Below are 16,363 nucleotides of genomic sequence, written 5' to 3'. Positions count from 1 at the left end.
TTGTTTCTCGTTCGTTGTTGTGTGTGTGTTTGTGTGCATTTGTCTCTTTCAAACAGGTGCCGGTCCTCACCTCTGCAGTGCTGCCGTCTCCTGTAGCGCTGCATGGTTCTAAGCTAAGTTTCCTTTCCTTTTTCTGTTCTCTCAGATTTGTCCTCAGGTTTGAAGTGTCTGTGTTGTGCAGCTGGTCTGGTCTGTCTCTAGACAGTTCAGGCTTCACCCACTAGTTAAATGGTGGAGGCTCACAGCGACATACTCAACACACAAGTTTCTGAACTCTGCATGAGGGTTTCTCCGACGAAGTGAGGGCCGTGAGGCACAGCTCCCCGTCCCCCGGTGACCCTGCTAGGTCCACCTTCTTAGGGAAACCCTCTGCAGAGGAGCTGACAGAGCCAGGAACTTGTGAGTTGCGTGTGTCCACTCAGGCATCATTCATGCTTGTTCTGTAGGCAGTTCCTGTCAGAAGGAGGAGGCGCGGCAGGAGCGTCGGGGGGCGGAAGACGGTGCCTCAGTGCCTCTCTCCTTCTGACATTGTTAAAGAAAACACAACAAATTTGTAATTATGTAGATAATTACATGTAGATAATGTCCTCAAGTTCTGTATAACCACTTTTTCCTCTCTCTGTGTTTGTTTCTCGTTCGTTGTTGTGTGTGTGTTTGTGTGCATTTGTCTCTTTCAAACAGGTGCCGGTCCTCACCTCTGCAGTGCTGCCGTCTCCTGTAGCGCTGCATGGTTCTAAGCTAAGTTTCCTTTCCTTTTTCTGTTCTCTCAGATTTGTCCTCAGGTTTGAAGTGTCTGTGTTGTGCAGCTGGTCTGGTCTGTCTCTAGACAGTTCAGGCTTCACCCACTAGTTAAATGGTGGAGGCTCACAGCGACATACTCAACACACAAGTTTCTGAACTCTGCATGAGGGTTTCTCCGACGAAGTGAGGGCCGTGAGGCACAGCTCCCCGTCCCCCGGTGACCCTGCTAGGTCCACCTTCTTAGGGAAACCCTCTGCAGAGGAGCTGACAGAGCCAGGAACTTGTGAGTTGCGTGTGTCCACTCAGGCATCATTCATGCTTGTTCTGTAGGCAGTTCCTGTCAGAAGGAGGAGGCGCGGCAGGAGCGTCGGGGGGCGGAAGACGGTGCCTCAGTGCCTCTCTCCTTCTGACATTGTTAAAGAAAACACAACAAATTTGTAATTATGTAGGTAATTACATGTAGATAATGTCCTCAAGTTCTGTATAACCACTTTTTCCTCTCTCTGTGTTTGTTTCTCGTTCGTTGTTGTGTGTGTGTTTGTGTGCATTTGTCTCTTTCAAACAGGTGCCGGTCCTCACCTCTGCAGTGCTGCCGTCTCCTGTAGCGCTGCATGGTTCTAAGCTAAGTTTCCTTTCCTTTTTCTGTTCTCTCAGATTTGTCCTCAGGTTTGAAGTGTCTGTGTTGTGCAGCTGGTCTGGTCTGTCTCTAGACAGTTCAGGCTTCACCCACTAGTTAAATGGTGGAGGCTCACAGCGACATACTCAACACACAAGTTTCTGAACTCTGCATGAGGGTTTCTCCGACGAAGTGAGGGCCGTGAGGCACAGCTCCCCGTCCCCCGGTGACCCTGCTAGGTCCACCTTCTTAGGGAAACCCTCTGCAGAGGAGCTGACAGAGCCAGGAACTTGTGAGTTGCGTGTGTCCACTCAGGCATCATTCATGCTTGTTCTGTAGGCAGTTCCTGTCAGAAGGAGGAGGCGCGGCAGGAGCGTCGGGGGGCGGAAGACGGTGCCTCAGTGCCTCTCTCCTTCTGACATTGTTAAAGAAAACACAACAAATTTGTAATTATGTAGATAATTACATGTAGATAATGTCCTCAAGTTCTGTATAACCACTTTTTCCTCTCTCTGTGTTTGTTTCTCGTTCGTTGTTGTGTGTGTGTTTGTGTGCATTTGTCTCTTTCAAACAGGTGCCGGTCCTCACCTCTGCAGTGCTGCCGTCTCCTGTAGCGCTGCATGGTTCTAAGCTAAGTTTCCTTTCCTTTTTCTGTTCTCTCAGATTTGTCCTCAGGTTTGAAGTGTCTGTGTTGTGCAGCTGGTCTGGTCTGTCTCTAGACAGTTCAGGCTTCACCCACTAGTTAAATGGTGGAGGCTCACAGCGACATACTCAACACACAAGTTTCTGAACTCTGCATGAGGGTTTCTCCGACGAAGTGAGGGCCGTGAGGCACAGCTCCCCGTCCCCCGGTGACCCTGCTAGGTCCACCTTCTTAGGGAAACCCTCTGCAGAGGAGCTGACAGAGCCAGGAACTTGTGAGTTGCGTGTGTCCACTCAGGCATCATTCATGCTTGTTCTGTAGGCAGTTCCTGTCAGAAGGAGGAGGCGCGGCAGGAGCGTCGGGGGGCGGAAGACGGTGCCTCAGTGCCTCTCTCCTTCTGACATTGTTAAAGAAAACACAACAAATTTGTAATTATGTAGGTAATTACATGTAGATAATGTCCTCAAGTTCTGTATAACCACTTTTTCCTCTCTCTGTGTTTGTTTCTCGTTCGTTGTTGTGTGTGTGTTTGTGTGCATTTGTCTCTTTCAAACAGGTGCCGGTCCTCACCTCTGCAGTGCTGCCGTCTCCTGTAGCGCTGCATGGTTCTAAGCTAAGTTTCCTTTCCTTTTTCTGTTCTCTCAGATTTGTCCTCAGGTTTGAAGTGTCTGTGTTGTGCAGCTGGTCTGGTCTGTCTCTAGACAGTTCAGGCTTCACCCACTAGTTAAATGGTGGAGGCTCACAGCGACATACTCAACACACAAGTTTCTGAACTCTGCATGAGGGTTTCTCCGACGAAGTGAGGGCCGTGAGGCACAGCTCCCCGTCCCCCGGTGACCCTGCTAGGTCCACCTTCTTAGGGAAACCCTCTGCAGAGGAGCTGACAGAGCCAGGAACTTGTGAGTTGCGTGTGTCCACTCAGGCATCATTCATGCTTGTTCTGTAGGCAGTTCCTGTCAGAAGGAGGAGGCGCGGCAGGAGCGTCGGGGGGCGGAAGACGGTGCCTCAGTGCCTCTCTCCTTCTGACATTGTTAAAGAAAACACAACAAATTTGTAATTATGTAGGTAATTACATGTAGATAATGTCCTCAAGTTCTGTATAACCACTTTTTCCTCTCTCTGTGTTTGTTTCTCGTTCGTTGTTGTGTGTGTGTTTGTGTGCATTTGTCTCTTTCAAACAGGTGCCGGTCCTCACCTCTGCAGTGCTGCCGTCTCCTGTAGCGCTGCATGGTTCTAAGCTAAGTTTCCTTTCCTTTTTCTGTTCTCTCAGATTTGTCCTCAGGTTTGAAGTGTCTGTGTTGTGCAGCTGGTCTGGTCTGTCTCTAGACAGTTCAGGCTTCACCCACTAGTTAAATGGTGGAGGCTCACAGCGACATACTCAACACACAAGTTTCTGAACTCTGCATGAGGGTTTCTCCGACGAAGTGAGGGCCGTGAGGCACAGCTCCCCGTCCCCCGGTGACCCTGCTAGGTCCACCTTCTTAGGGAAACCCTCTGCAGAGGAGCTGACAGAGCCAGGAACTTGTGAGTTGCGTGTGTCCACTCAGGCATCATTCATGCTTGTTCTGTAGGCAGTTCCTGTCAGAAGGAGGAGGCGCGGCAGGAGCGTCGGGGGGCGGAAGACGGTGCCTCAGTGCCTCTCTCCTTCTGACATTGTTAAAGAAAACACAACAAATTTGTAATTATGTAGATAATTACATGTAGATAATGTCCTCAAGTTCTGTATAACCACTTTTTCCTCTCTCTGTGTTTGTTTCTCGTTCGTTGTTGTGTGTGTGTTTGTGTGCATTTGTCTCTTTCAAACAGGTGCCGGTCCTCACCTCTGCAGTGCTGCCGTCTCCTGTAGCGCTGCATGGTTCTAAGCTAAGTTTCCTTTCCTTTTTCTGTTCTCTCAGATTTGTCCTCAGGTTTGAAGTGTCTGTGTTGTGCAGCTGGTCTGGTCTGTCTCTAGACAGTTCAGGCTTCACCCACTAGTTAAATGGTGGAGGCTCACAGCGACATACTCAACACACAAGTTTCTGAACTCTGCATGAGGGTTTCTCCGACGAAGTGAGGGCCGTGAGGCACAGCTCCCCGTCCCCCGGTGACCCTGCTAGGTCCACCTTCTTAGGGAAACCCTCTGCAGAGGAGCTGACAGAGCCAGGAACTTGTGAGTTGCGTGTGTCCACTCAGGCATCATTCATGCTTGTTCTGTAGGCAGTTCCTGTCAGAAGGAGGAGGCGCGGCAGGAGCGTCGGGGGGCGGAAGACGGTGCCTCAGTGCCTCTCTCCTTCTGACATTGTTAAAGAAAACACAACAAATTTGTAATTATGTAGATAATTACATGTAGATAATGTCCTCAAGTTCTGTATAACCACTTTTTCCTCTCTCTGTGTTTGTTTCTCGTTCGTTGTTGTGTGTGTGTTTGTGTGCATTTGTCTCTTTCAAACAGGTGCCGGTCCTCACCTCTGCAGTGCTGCCGTCTCCTGTAGCGCTGCATGGTTCTAAGCTAAGTTTCCTTTCCTTTTTCTGTTCTCTCAGATTTGTCCTCAGGTTTGAAGTGTCTGTGTTGTGCAGCTGGTCTGGTCTGTCTCTAGACAGTTCAGGCTTCACCCACTAGTTAAATGGTGGAGGCTCACAGCGACATACTCAACACACAAGTTTCTGAACTCTGCATGAGGGTTTCTCCGACGAAGTGAGGGCCGTGAGGCACAGCTCCCCGTCCCCCGGTGACCCTGCTAGGTCCACCTTCTTAGGGAAACCCTCTGCAGAGGAGCTGACAGAGCCAGGAACTTGTGAGTTGCGTGTGTCCACTCAGGCATCATTCATGCTTGTTCTGTAGGCAGTTCCTGTCAGAAGGAGGAGGCGCGGCAGGAGCGTCGGGGGGCGGAAGACGGTGCCTCAGTGCCTCTCTCCTTCTGACATTGTTAAAGAAAACACAACAAATTTGTAATTATGTAGATAATTACATGTAGATAATGTCCTCAAGTTCTGTATAACCACTTTTTCCTCTCTCTGTGTTTGTTTCTCGTTCGTTGTTGTGTGTGTGTTTGTGTGCATTTGTCTCTTTCAAACAGGTGCCGGTCCTCACCTCTGCAGTGCTGCCGTCTCCTGTAGCGCTGCATGGTTCTAAGCTAAGTTTCCTTTCCTTTTTCTGTTCTCTCAGATTTGTCCTCAGGTTTGAAGTGTCTGTGTTGTGCAGCTGGTCTGGTCTGTCTCTAGACAGTTCAGGCTTCACCCACTAGTTAAATGGTGGAGGCTCACAGCGACATACTCAACACACAAGTTTCTGAACTCTGCATGAGGGTTTCTCCGACGAAGTGAGGGCCGTGAGGCACAGCTCCCCGTCCCCCGGTGACCCTGCTAGGTCCACCTTCTTAGGGAAACCCTCTGCAGAGGAGCTGACAGAGCCAGGAACTTGTGAGTTGCGTGTGTCCACTCAGGCATCATTCATGCTTGTTCTGTAGGCAGTTCCTGTCAGAAGGAGGAGGCGCGGCAGGAGCGTCGGGGGGCGGAAGACGGTGCCTCAGTGCCTCTCTCCTTCTGACATTGTTAAAGAAAACACAACAAATTTGTAATTATGTAGATAATTACATGTAGATAATGTCCTCAAGTTCTGTATAACCACTTTTTCCTCTCTCTGTGTTTGTTTCTCGTTCGTTGTTGTGTGTGTGTTTGTGTGCATTTGTCTCTTTCAAACAGGTGCCGGTCCTCACCTCTGCAGTGCTGCCGTCTCCTGTAGCGCTGCATGGTTCTAAGCTAAGTTTCCTTTCCTTTTTCTGTTCTCTCAGATTTGTCCTCAGGTTTGAAGTGTCTGTGTTGTGCAGCTGGTCTGGTCTGTCTCTAGACAGTTCAGGCTTCACCCACTAGTTAAATGGTGGAGGCTCACAGCGACATACTCAACACACAAGTTTCTGAACTCTGCATGAGGGTTTCTCCGACGAAGTGAGGGCCGTGAGGCACAGCTCCCCGTCCCCCGGTGACCCTGCTAGGTCCACCTTCTTAGGGAAACCCTCTGCAGAGGAGCTGACAGAGCCAGGAACTTGTGAGTTGCGTGTGTCCACTCAGGCATCATTCATGCTTGTTCTGTAGGCAGTTCCTGTCAGAAGGAGGAGGCGCGGCAGGAGCGTCGGGGGGCGGAAGACGGTGCCTCAGTGCCTCTCTCCTTCTGACATTGTTAAAGAAAACACAACAAATTTGTAATTATGTAGATAATTACATGTAGATAATGTCCTCAAGTTCTGTATAACCACTTTTTCCTCTCTCTGTGTTTGTTTCTCGTTCGTTGTTGTGTGTGTGTTTGTGTGCATTTGTCTCTTTCAAACAGGTGCCGGTCCTCACCTCTGCAGTGCTGCCGTCTCCTGTAGCGCTGCATGGTTCTAAGCTAAGTTTCCTTTCCTTTTTCTGTTCTCTCAGATTTGTCCTCAGGTTTGAAGTGTCTGTGTTGTGCAGCTGGTCTGGTCTGTCTCTAGACAGTTCAGGCTTCACCCACTAGTTAAATGGTGGAGGCTCACAGCGACATACTCAACACACAAGTTTCTGAACTCTGCATGAGGGTTTCTCCGACGAAGTGAGGGCCGTGAGGCACAGCTCCCCGTCCCCCGGTGACCCTGCTAGGTCCACCTTCTTAGGGAAACCCTCTGCAGAGGAGCTGACAGAGCCAGGAACTTGTGAGTTGCGTGTGTCCACTCAGGCATCATTCATGCTTGTTCTGTAGGCAGTTCCTGTCAGAAGGAGGAGGCGCGGCAGGAGCGTCGGGGGGCGGAAGACGGTGCCTCAGTGCCTCTCTCCTTCTGACATTGTTAAAGAAAACACAACAAATTTGTAATTATGTAGATAATTACATGTAGATAATGTCCTCAAGTTCTGTATAACCACTTTTTCCTCTCTCTGTGTTTGTTTCTCGTTCGTTGTTGTGTGTGTGTTTGTGTGCATTTGTCTCTTTCAAACAGGTGCCGGTCCTCACCTCTGCAGTGCTGCCGTCTCCTGTAGCGCTGCATGGTTCTAAGCTAAGTTTCCTTTCCTTTTTCTGTTCTCTCAGATTTGTCCTCAGGTTTGAAGTGTCTGTGTTGTGCAGCTGGTCTGGTCTGTCTCTAGACAGTTCAGGCTTCACCCACTAGTTAAATGGTGGAGGCTCACAGCGACATACTCAACACACAAGTTTCTGAACTCTGCATGAGGGTTTCTCCGACGAAGTGAGGGCCGTGAGGCACAGCTCCCCGTCCCCCGGTGACCCTGCTAGGTCCACCTTCTTAGGGAAACCCTCTGCAGAGGAGCTGACAGAGCCAGGAACTTGTGAGTTGCGTGTGTCCACTCAGGCATCATTCATGCTTGTTCTGTAGGCAGTTCCTGTCAGAAGGAGGAGGCGCGGCAGGAGCGTCGGGGGGCGGAAGACGGTGCCTCAGTGCCTCTCTCCTTCTGACATTGTTAAAGAAAACACAACAAATTTGTAATTATGTAGGTAATTACATGTAGATAATGTCCTCAAGTTCTGTATAACCACTTTTTCCTCTCTCTGTGTTTGTTTCTCGTTCGTTGTTGTGTGTGTGTTTGTGTGCATTTGTCTCTTTCAAACAGGTGCCGGTCCTCACCTCTGCAGTGCTGCCGTCTCCTGTAGCGCTGCATGGTTCTAAGCTAAGTTTCCTTTCCTTTTTCTGTTCTCTCAGATTTGTCCTCAGGTTTGAAGTGTCTGTGTTGTGCAGCTGGTCTGGTCTGTCTCTAGACAGTTCAGGCTTCACCCACTAGTTAAATGGTGGAGGCTCACAGCGACATACTCAACACACAAGTTTCTGAACTCTGCATGAGGGTTTCTCCGACGAAGTGAGGGCCGTGAGGCACAGCTCCCCGTCCCCCGGTGACCCTGCTAGGTCCACCTTCTTAGGGAAACCCTCTGCAGAGGAGCTGACAGAGCCAGGAACTTGTGAGTTGCGTGTGTCCACTCAGGCATCATTCATGCTTGTTCTGTAGGCAGTTCCTGTCAGAAGGAGGAGGCGCGGCAGGAGCGTCGGGGGGCGGAAGACGGTGCCTCAGTGCCTCTCTCCTTCTGACATTGTTAAAGAAAACACAACAAATTTGTAATTATGTAGATAATTACATGTAGATAATGTCCTCAAGTTCTGTATAACCACTTTTTCCTCTCTCTGTGTTTGTTTCTCGTTCGTTGTTGTGTGTGTGTTTGTGTGCATTTGTCTCTTTCAAACAGGTGCCGGTCCTCACCTCTGCAGTGCTGCCGTCTCCTGTAGCGCTGCATGGTTCTAAGCTAAGTTTCCTTTCCTTTTTCTGTTCTCTCAGATTTGTCCTCAGGTTTGAAGTGTCTGTGTTGTGCAGCTGGTCTGGTCTGTCTCTAGACAGTTCAGGCTTCACCCACTAGTTAAATGGTGGAGGCTCACAGCGACATACTCAACACACAAGTTTCTGAACTCTGCATGAGGGTTTCTCCGACGAAGTGAGGGCCGTGAGGCACAGCTCCCCGTCCCCCGGTGACCCTGCTAGGTCCACCTTCTTAGGGAAACCCTCTGCAGAGGAGCTGACAGAGCCAGGAACTTGTGAGTTGCGTGTGTCCACTCAGGCATCATTCATGCTTGTTCTGTAGGCAGTTCCTGTCAGAAGGAGGAGGCGCGGCAGGAGCGTCGGGGGGCGGAAGACGGTGCCTCAGTGCCTCTCTCCTTCTGACATTGTTAAAGAAAACACAACAAATTTGTAATTATGTAGATAATTACATGTAGATAATGTCCTCAAGTTCTGTATAACCACTTTTTCCTCTCTCTGTGTTTGTTTCTCGTTCGTTGTTGTGTGTGTGTTTGTGTGCATTTGTCTCTTTCAAACAGGTGCCGGTCCTCACCTCTGCAGTGCTGCCGTCTCCTGTAGCGCTGCATGGTTCTAAGCTAAGTTTCCTTTCCTTTTTCTGTTCTCTCAGATTTGTCCTCAGGTTTGAAGTGTCTGTGTTGTGCAGCTGGTCTGGTCTGTCTCTAGACAGTTCAGGCTTCACCCACTAGTTAAATGGTGGAGGCTCACAGCGACATACTCAACACACAAGTTTCTGAACTCTGCATGAGGGTTTCTCCGACGAAGTGAGGGCCGTGAGGCACAGCTCCCCGTCCCCCGGTGACCCTGCTAGGTCCACCTTCTTAGGGAAACCCTCTGCAGAGGAGCTGACAGAGCCAGGAACTTGTGAGTTGCGTGTGTCCACTCAGGCATCATTCATGCTTGTTCTGTAGGCAGTTCCTGTCAGAAGGAGGAGGCGCGGCAGGAGCGTCGGGGGGCGGAAGACGGTGCCTCAGTGCCTCTCTCCTTCTGACATTGTTAAAGAAAACACAACAAATTTGTAATTATGTAGGTAATTACATGTAGATAATGTCCTCAAGTTCTGTATAACCACTTTTTCCTCTCTCTGTGTTTGTTTCTCGTTCGTTGTTGTGTGTGTGTTTGTGTGCATTTGTCTCTTTCAAACAGGTGCCGGTCCTCACCTCTGCAGTGCTGCCGTCTCCTGTAGCGCTGCATGGTTCTAAGCTAAGTTTCCTTTCCTTTTTCTGTTCTCTCAGATTTGTCCTCAGGTTTGAAGTGTCTGTGTTGTGCAGCTGGTCTGGTCTGTCTCTAGACAGTTCAGGCTTCACCCACTAGTTAAATGGTGGAGGCTCACAGCGACATACTCAACACACAAGTTTCTGAACTCTGCATGAGGGTTTCTCCGACGAAGTGAGGGCCGTGAGGCACAGCTCCCCGTCCCCCGGTGACCCTGCTAGGTCCACCTTCTTAGGGAAACCCTCTGCAGAGGAGCTGACAGAGCCAGGAACTTGTGAGTTGCGTGTGTCCACTCAGGCATCATTCATGCTTGTTCTGTAGGCAGTTCCTGTCAGAAGGAGGAGGCGCGGCAGGAGCGTCGGGGGGCGGAAGACGGTGCCTCAGTGCCTCTCTCCTTCTGACATTGTTAAAGAAAACACAACAAATTTGTAATTATGTAGATAATTACATGTAGATAATGTCCTCAAGTTCTGTATAACCACTTTTTCCTCTCTCTGTGTTTGTTTCTCGTTCGTTGTTGTGTGTGTGTTTGTGTGCATTTGTCTCTTTCAAACAGGTGCCGGTCCTCACCTCTGCAGTGCTGCCGTCTCCTGTAGCGCTGCATGGTTCTAAGCTAAGTTTCCTTTCCTTTTTCTGTTCTCTCAGATTTGTCCTCAGGTTTGAAGTGTCTGTGTTGTGCAGCTGGTCTGGTCTGTCTCTAGACAGTTCAGGCTTCACCCACTAGTTAAATGGTGGAGGCTCACAGCGACATACTCAACACACAAGTTTCTGAACTCTGCATGAGGGTTTCTCCGACGAAGTGAGGGCCGTGAGGCACAGCTCCCCGTCCCCCGGTGACCCTGCTAGGTCCACCTTCTTAGGGAAACCCTCTGCAGAGGAGCTGACAGAGCCAGGAACTTGTGAGTTGCGTGTGTCCACTCAGGCATCATTCATGCTTGTTCTGTAGGCAGTTCCTGTCAGAAGGAGGAGGCGCGGCAGGAGCGTCGGGGGGCGGAAGACGGTGCCTCAGTGCCTCTCTCCTTCTGACATTGTTAAAGAAAACACAACAAATTTGTAATTATGTAGATAATTACATGTAGATAATGTCCTCAAGTTCTGTATAACCACTTTTTCCTCTCTCTGTGTTTGTTTCTCGTTCGTTGTTGTGTGTGTGTTTGTGTGCATTTGTCTCTTTCAAACAGGTGCCGGTCCTCACTTCTGCAGTGCTGCCGTCTCCTGTAGCGCTGCATGGTTCTAAGCTAAGTTTCCTTTCCTTTTTCTGTTCTCTCAGATTTGTCCTCAGGTTTGAAGTGTCTGTGTTGTGCAGCTGGTCTGGTCTGTCTCTAGACAGTTCAGGCTTCACCCACTAGTTAAATGGTGGAGGCTCACAGCGACATACTCAACACACAAGTTTCTGAACTCTGCATGAGGGTTTCTCCGACGAAGTGAGGGCCGTGAGGCACAGCTCCCCGTCCCCCGGTGACCCTGCTAGGTCCACCTTCTTAGGGAAACCCTCTGCAGAGGAGCTGACAGAGCCAGGAACTTGTGAGTTGCGTGTGTCCACTCAGGCATCATTCATGCTTGTTCTGTAGGCAGTTCCTGTCAGAAGGAGGAGGCGCGGCAGGAGCGTCGGGGGGCGGAAGACGGTGCCTCAGTGCCTCTCTCCTTCTGACATTGTTAAAGAAAACACAACAAATTTGTAATTATGTAGATAATTACATGTAGATAATGTCCTCAAGTTCTGTATAACCACTTTTTCCTCTCTCTGTGTTTGTTTCTCGTTCGTTGTTGTGTGTGTGTTTGTGTGCATTTGTCTCTTTCAAACAGGTGCCGGTCCTCACCTCTGCAGTGCTGCCGTCTCCTGTAGCGCTGCATGGTTCTAAGCTAAGTTTCCTTTCCTTTTTCTGTTCTCTCAGATTTGTCCTCAGGTTTGAAGTGTCTGTGTTGTGCAGCTGGTCTGGTCTGTCTCTAGACAGTTCAGGCTTCACCCACTAGTTAAATGGTGGAGGCTCACAGCGACATACTCAACACACAAGTTTCTGAACTCTGCATGAGGGTTTCTCCGACGAAGTGAGGGCCGTGAGGCACAGCTCCCCGTCCCCCGGTGACCCTGCTAGGTCCACCTTCTTAGGGAAACCCTCTGCAGAGGAGCTGACAGAGCCAGGAACTTGTGAGTTGCGTGTGTCCACTCAGGCATCATTCATGCTTGTTCTGTAGGCAGTTCCTGTCAGAAGGAGGAGGCGCGGCAGGAGCGTCGGGGGGCGGAAGACGGTGCCTCAGTGCCTCTCTCCTTCTGACATTGTTAAAGAAAACACAACAAATTTGTAATTATGTAGATAATTACATGTAGATAATGTCCTCAAGTTCTGTATAACCACTTTTTCCTCTCTCTGTGTTTGTTTCTCGTTCGTTGTTGTGTGTGTGTTTGTGTGCATTTGTCTCTTTCAAACAGGTGCCGGTCCTCACCTCTGCAGTGCTGCCGTCTCCTGTAGCGCTGCATGGTTCTAAGCTAAGTTTCCTTTCCTTTTTCTGTTCTCTCAGATTTGTCCTCAGGTTTGAAGTGTCTGTGTTGTGCAGCTGGTCTGGTCTGTCTCTAGACAGTTCAGGCTTCACCCACTAGTTAAATGGTGGAGGCTCACAGCGACATACTCAACACACAAGTTTCTGAACTCTGCATGAGGGTTTCTCCGACGAAGTGAGGGCCGTGAGGCACAGCTCCCCGTCCCCCGGTGACCCTGCTAGGTCCACCTTCTTAGGGAAACCCTCTGCAGAGGAGCTGACAGAGCCAGGAACTTGTGAGTTGCGTGTGTCCACTCAGGCATCATTCATGCTTGTTCTGTAGGCAGTTCCTGTCAGAAGGAGGAGGCGCGGCAGGAGCGTCGGGGGGCGGAAGACGGTGCCTCAGTGCCTCTCTCCTTCTGACATTGTTAAAGAAAACACAACAAATTTGTAATTATGTAGGTAATTACATGTAGATAATGTCCTCAAGTTCTGTATAACCACTTTTTCCTCTCTCTGTGTTTGTTTCTCGTTCGTTGTTGTGTGTGTGTTTGTGTGCATTTGTCTCTTTCAAACAGGTGCCGGTCCTCACCTCTGCAGTGCTGCCGTCTCCTGTAGCGCTGCATGGTTCTAAGCTAAGTTTCCTTTCCTTTTTCTGTTCTCTCAGATTTGTCCTCAGGTTTGAAGTGTCTGTGTTGTGCAGCTGGTCTGGTCTGTCTCTAGACAGTTCAGGCTTCACCCACTAGTTAAATGGTGGAGGCTCACAGCGACATACTCAACACACAAGTTTCTGAACTCTGCATGAGGGTTTCTCCGACGAAGTGAGGGCCGTGAGGCACAGCTCCCCGTCCCCCGGTGACCCTGCTAGGTCCACCTTCTTAGGGAAACCCTCTGCAGAGGAGCTGACAGAGCCAGGAACTTGTGAGTTGCGTGTGTCCACTCAGGCATCATTCATGCTTGTTCTGTAGGCAGTTCCTGTCAGAAGGAGGAGGCGCGGCAGGAGCGTCGGGGGGCGGAAGACGGTGCCTCAGTGCCTCTCTCCTTCTGACATTGTTAAAGAAAACACAACAAATTTGTAATTATGTAGGTAATTACATGTAGATAATGTCCTCAAGTTCTGTATAACCACTTTTTCCTCTCTCTGTGTTTGTTTCTCGTTCGTTGTTGTGTGTGTGTTTGTGTGCATTTGTCTCTTTCAAACAGGTGCCGGTCCTCACCTCTGCAGTGCTGCCGTCTCCTGTAGCGCTGCATGGTTCTAAGCTAAGTTTCCTTTCCTTTTTCTGTTCTCTCAGATTTGTCCTCAGGTTTGAAGTGTCTGTGTTGTGCAGCTGGTCTGGTCTGTCTCTAGACAGTTCAGGCTTCACCCACTAGTTAAATGGTGGAGGCTCACAGCGACATACTCAACACACAAGTTTCTGAACTCTGCATGAGGGTTTCTCCGACGAAGTGAGGGCCGTGAGGCACAGCTCCCCGTCCCCCGGTGACCCTGCTAGGTCCACCTTCTTAGGGAAACCCTCTGCAGAGGAGCTGACAGAGCCAGGAACTTGTGAGTTGCGTGTGTCCACTCAGGCATCATTCATGCTTGTTCTGTAGGCAGTTCCTGTCAGAAGGAGGAGGCGCGGCAGGAGCGTCGGGGGGCGGAAGACGGTGCCTCAGTGCCTCTCTCCTTCTGACATTGTTAAAGAAAACACAACAAATTTGTAATTATGTAGATAATTACATGTAGATAATGTCCTCAAGTTCTGTATAACCACTTTTTCCTCTCTCTGTGTTTGTTTCTCGTTCGTTGTTGTGTGTGTGTTTGCGTGCATTTGTCTCTTTCAAACAGGTGCCGGTCCTCACCTCTGCAGTGCTGCCGTCTCCTGTAGCGCTGCATGGTTCTAAGCTAAGTTTCCTTTCCTTTTTCTGTTCTCTCAGATTTGTCCTCAGGTTTGAAGTGTCTGTGTTGTGCAGCTGGTCTGGTCTGTCTCTAGACAGTTCAGGCTTCACCCACTAGTTAAATGGTGGAGGCTCACAGCGACATACTCAACACACAAGTTTCTGAACTCTGCATGAGGGTTTCTCCGACGAAGTGAGGGCCGTGAGGCACAGCTCCCCGTCCCCCGGTGACCCTGCTAGGTCCACCTTCTTAGGGAAACCCTCTGCAGAGGAGCTGACAGAGCCAGGAACTTGTGAGTTGCGTGTGTCCACTCAGGCATCATTCATGCTTGTTCTGTAGGCAGTTCCTGTCAGAAGGAGGAGGCGCGGCAGGAGCGTCGGGGGGCGGAAGACGGTGCCTCAGTGCCTCTCTCCTTCTGACATTGTTAAAGAAAACACAACAAATTTGTAATTATGTAGATAATTACATGTAGATAATGTCCTCAAGTTCTGTATAACCACTTTTTCCTCTCTCTGTGTTTGTTTCTCGTTCGTTGTTGTGTGTGTGTTTGTGTGCATTTGTCTCTTTCAAACAGGTGCCGGTCCTCACCTCTGCAGTGCTGCCGTCTCCTGTAGCGCTGCATGGTTCTAAGCTAAGTTTCCTTTCCTTTTTCTGTTCTCTCAGATTTGTCCTCAGGTTTGAAGTGTCTGTCTTGTGCAGCTGGTCTGGTCTGTCTCTAGACAGTTCAGGCTTCACCCACTAGTTAAATGGTGGAGGCTCACAGCGACATACTCAACACACAAGTTTCTGAACTCTGCATGAGGGTTTCTCCGACGAAGTGAGGGCCGTGAGGCACAGCTCCCCGTCCCCCGGTGACCCTGCTAGGTCCACCTTCTTAGGGAAACCCTCTGCAGAGGAGCTGACAGAGCCAGGAACTTGTGAGTTGCGTGTGTCCACTCAGGCATCATTCATGCTTGTTCTGTAGGCAGTTCCTGTCAGAAGGAGGAGGCGCGGCAGGAGCGTCGGGGGGCGGAAGACGGTGCCTCAGTGCCTCTCTCCTTCTGACATTGTTAAAGAAAACACAACAAATTTGTAATTATGTAGATAATTACATGTAGATAATGTCCTCAAGTTCTGTATAACCACTTTTTCCTCTCTCTGTGTTTGTTTCTCGTTCGTTGTTGTGTGTGTGTTTGTGTGCATTTGTCTCTTTCAAACAGGTGCCGGTCCTCACCTCTGCAGTGCTGCCGTCTCCTGTAGCGCTGCATGGTTCTAAGCTAAGTTTCCTTTCCTTTTTCTGTTCTCTCAGATTTGTCCTCAGGTTTGAAGTGTCTGTGTTGTGCAGCTGGTCTGGTCTGTCTCTAGACAGTTCAGGCTTCACCCACTAGTTAAATGGTGGAGGCTCACAGCGACATACTCAACACACAAGTTTCTGAACTCTGCATGAGGGTTTCTCCGACGAAGTGAGGGCCGTGAGGCACAGCTCCCCGTCCCCCGGTGACCCTGCTAGGTCCACCTTCTTAGGGAAACCCTCTGCAGAGGAGCTGACAGAGCCAGGAACTTGTGAGTTGCGTGTGTCCACTCAGGCATCATTCATGCTTGTTCTGTAGGCAGTTCCTGTCAGAAGGAGGAGGCGCGGCAGGAGCGTCGGGGGGCGGAAGACGGTGCCTCAGTGCCTCTCTCCTTCTGACATTGTTAAAGAAAACACAACAAATTTGTAATTATGTAGATAATTACATGTAGATAATGTCCTCAAGTTCTGTATAACCACTTTTTCCTCTCTCTGTGTTTGTTTCTCGTTCGTTGTTGTGTGTGTGTTTGCGTGCATTTGTCTCTTTCAAACAGGTGCCGGTCCTCACCTCTGCAGTGCTGCCGTCTCCTGTAGCGCTGCATGGTTCTAAGCTAAGTTTCCTTTCCTTTTTCTGTTCTCTCAGATTTGTCCTCAGGTTTGAAGTGTCTGTGTTGTGCAGCTGGTCTGGTCTGTCTCTAGACAGTTCAGGCTTCACCCACTAGTTAAATGGTGGAGGCTCACAGCGACATACTCAACACACAAGTTTCTGAACTCTGCATGAGGGTTTCTCCGACGAAGTGAGGGCCGTGAGGCACAGCTCCCCGTCCCCCGGTGACCCTGCTAGGTCCGACTTCTTAGGGAAACCCTCTGCAGAGGAGCTGACAGAGCCAGGAACTTGTGAGTTGCGTGTGTCCACTCAGGCATCATTCATGCTTGTTCTGTAGGCAGTTCCTGTCAGAAGGAGGAGGCGCGGCAGGAGCGTCGGGGGGCGGAAGACGGTGCCTCAGTGCCTCTCTCCTTCTGACATTGTTAAAGAAAACACAACAAATTTGTAATTATGTAGATAATTACATGTAGATAATGTCCTCAAGTTCTGTATAACCACTTTTTCCTCTCTCTGTGTTTGTTTCTCGTTCGTTGTTGTGTGTGTGTTTGTGTGCATTTGTCTCTTTCAAACAGGTGCCGGTCCTCACCTCTGCAGTGCTGCCGTCTCCTGTAGCGCTGCATGGTTCTAAG

General features: G+C 49.8%; 1 protein-coding gene across 1 annotated transcript in view; it reads left to right on the top strand.

Moving 5' to 3' along the window:
* LOC143414435 (PAN2-PAN3 deadenylation complex catalytic subunit PAN2-like) overlaps positions 1-16,363 on the top strand; it is a 197,133-nt gene that overhangs the window by 411 nt on the left and 180,359 nt on the right. The gene's annotated exons all lie outside the window — the stretch shown is intronic.

This window comes from Maylandia zebra, linkage group LG20 (genome assembly GCF_041146795.1).
Source record: "Maylandia zebra isolate NMK-2024a linkage group LG20, Mzebra_GT3a, whole genome shotgun sequence".
NCBI lineage: Eukaryota > Metazoa > Chordata > Actinopteri > Cichliformes > Cichlidae > Maylandia > Maylandia zebra.
This window is presented reverse-complemented; position numbering and strand designations above follow the sequence as displayed.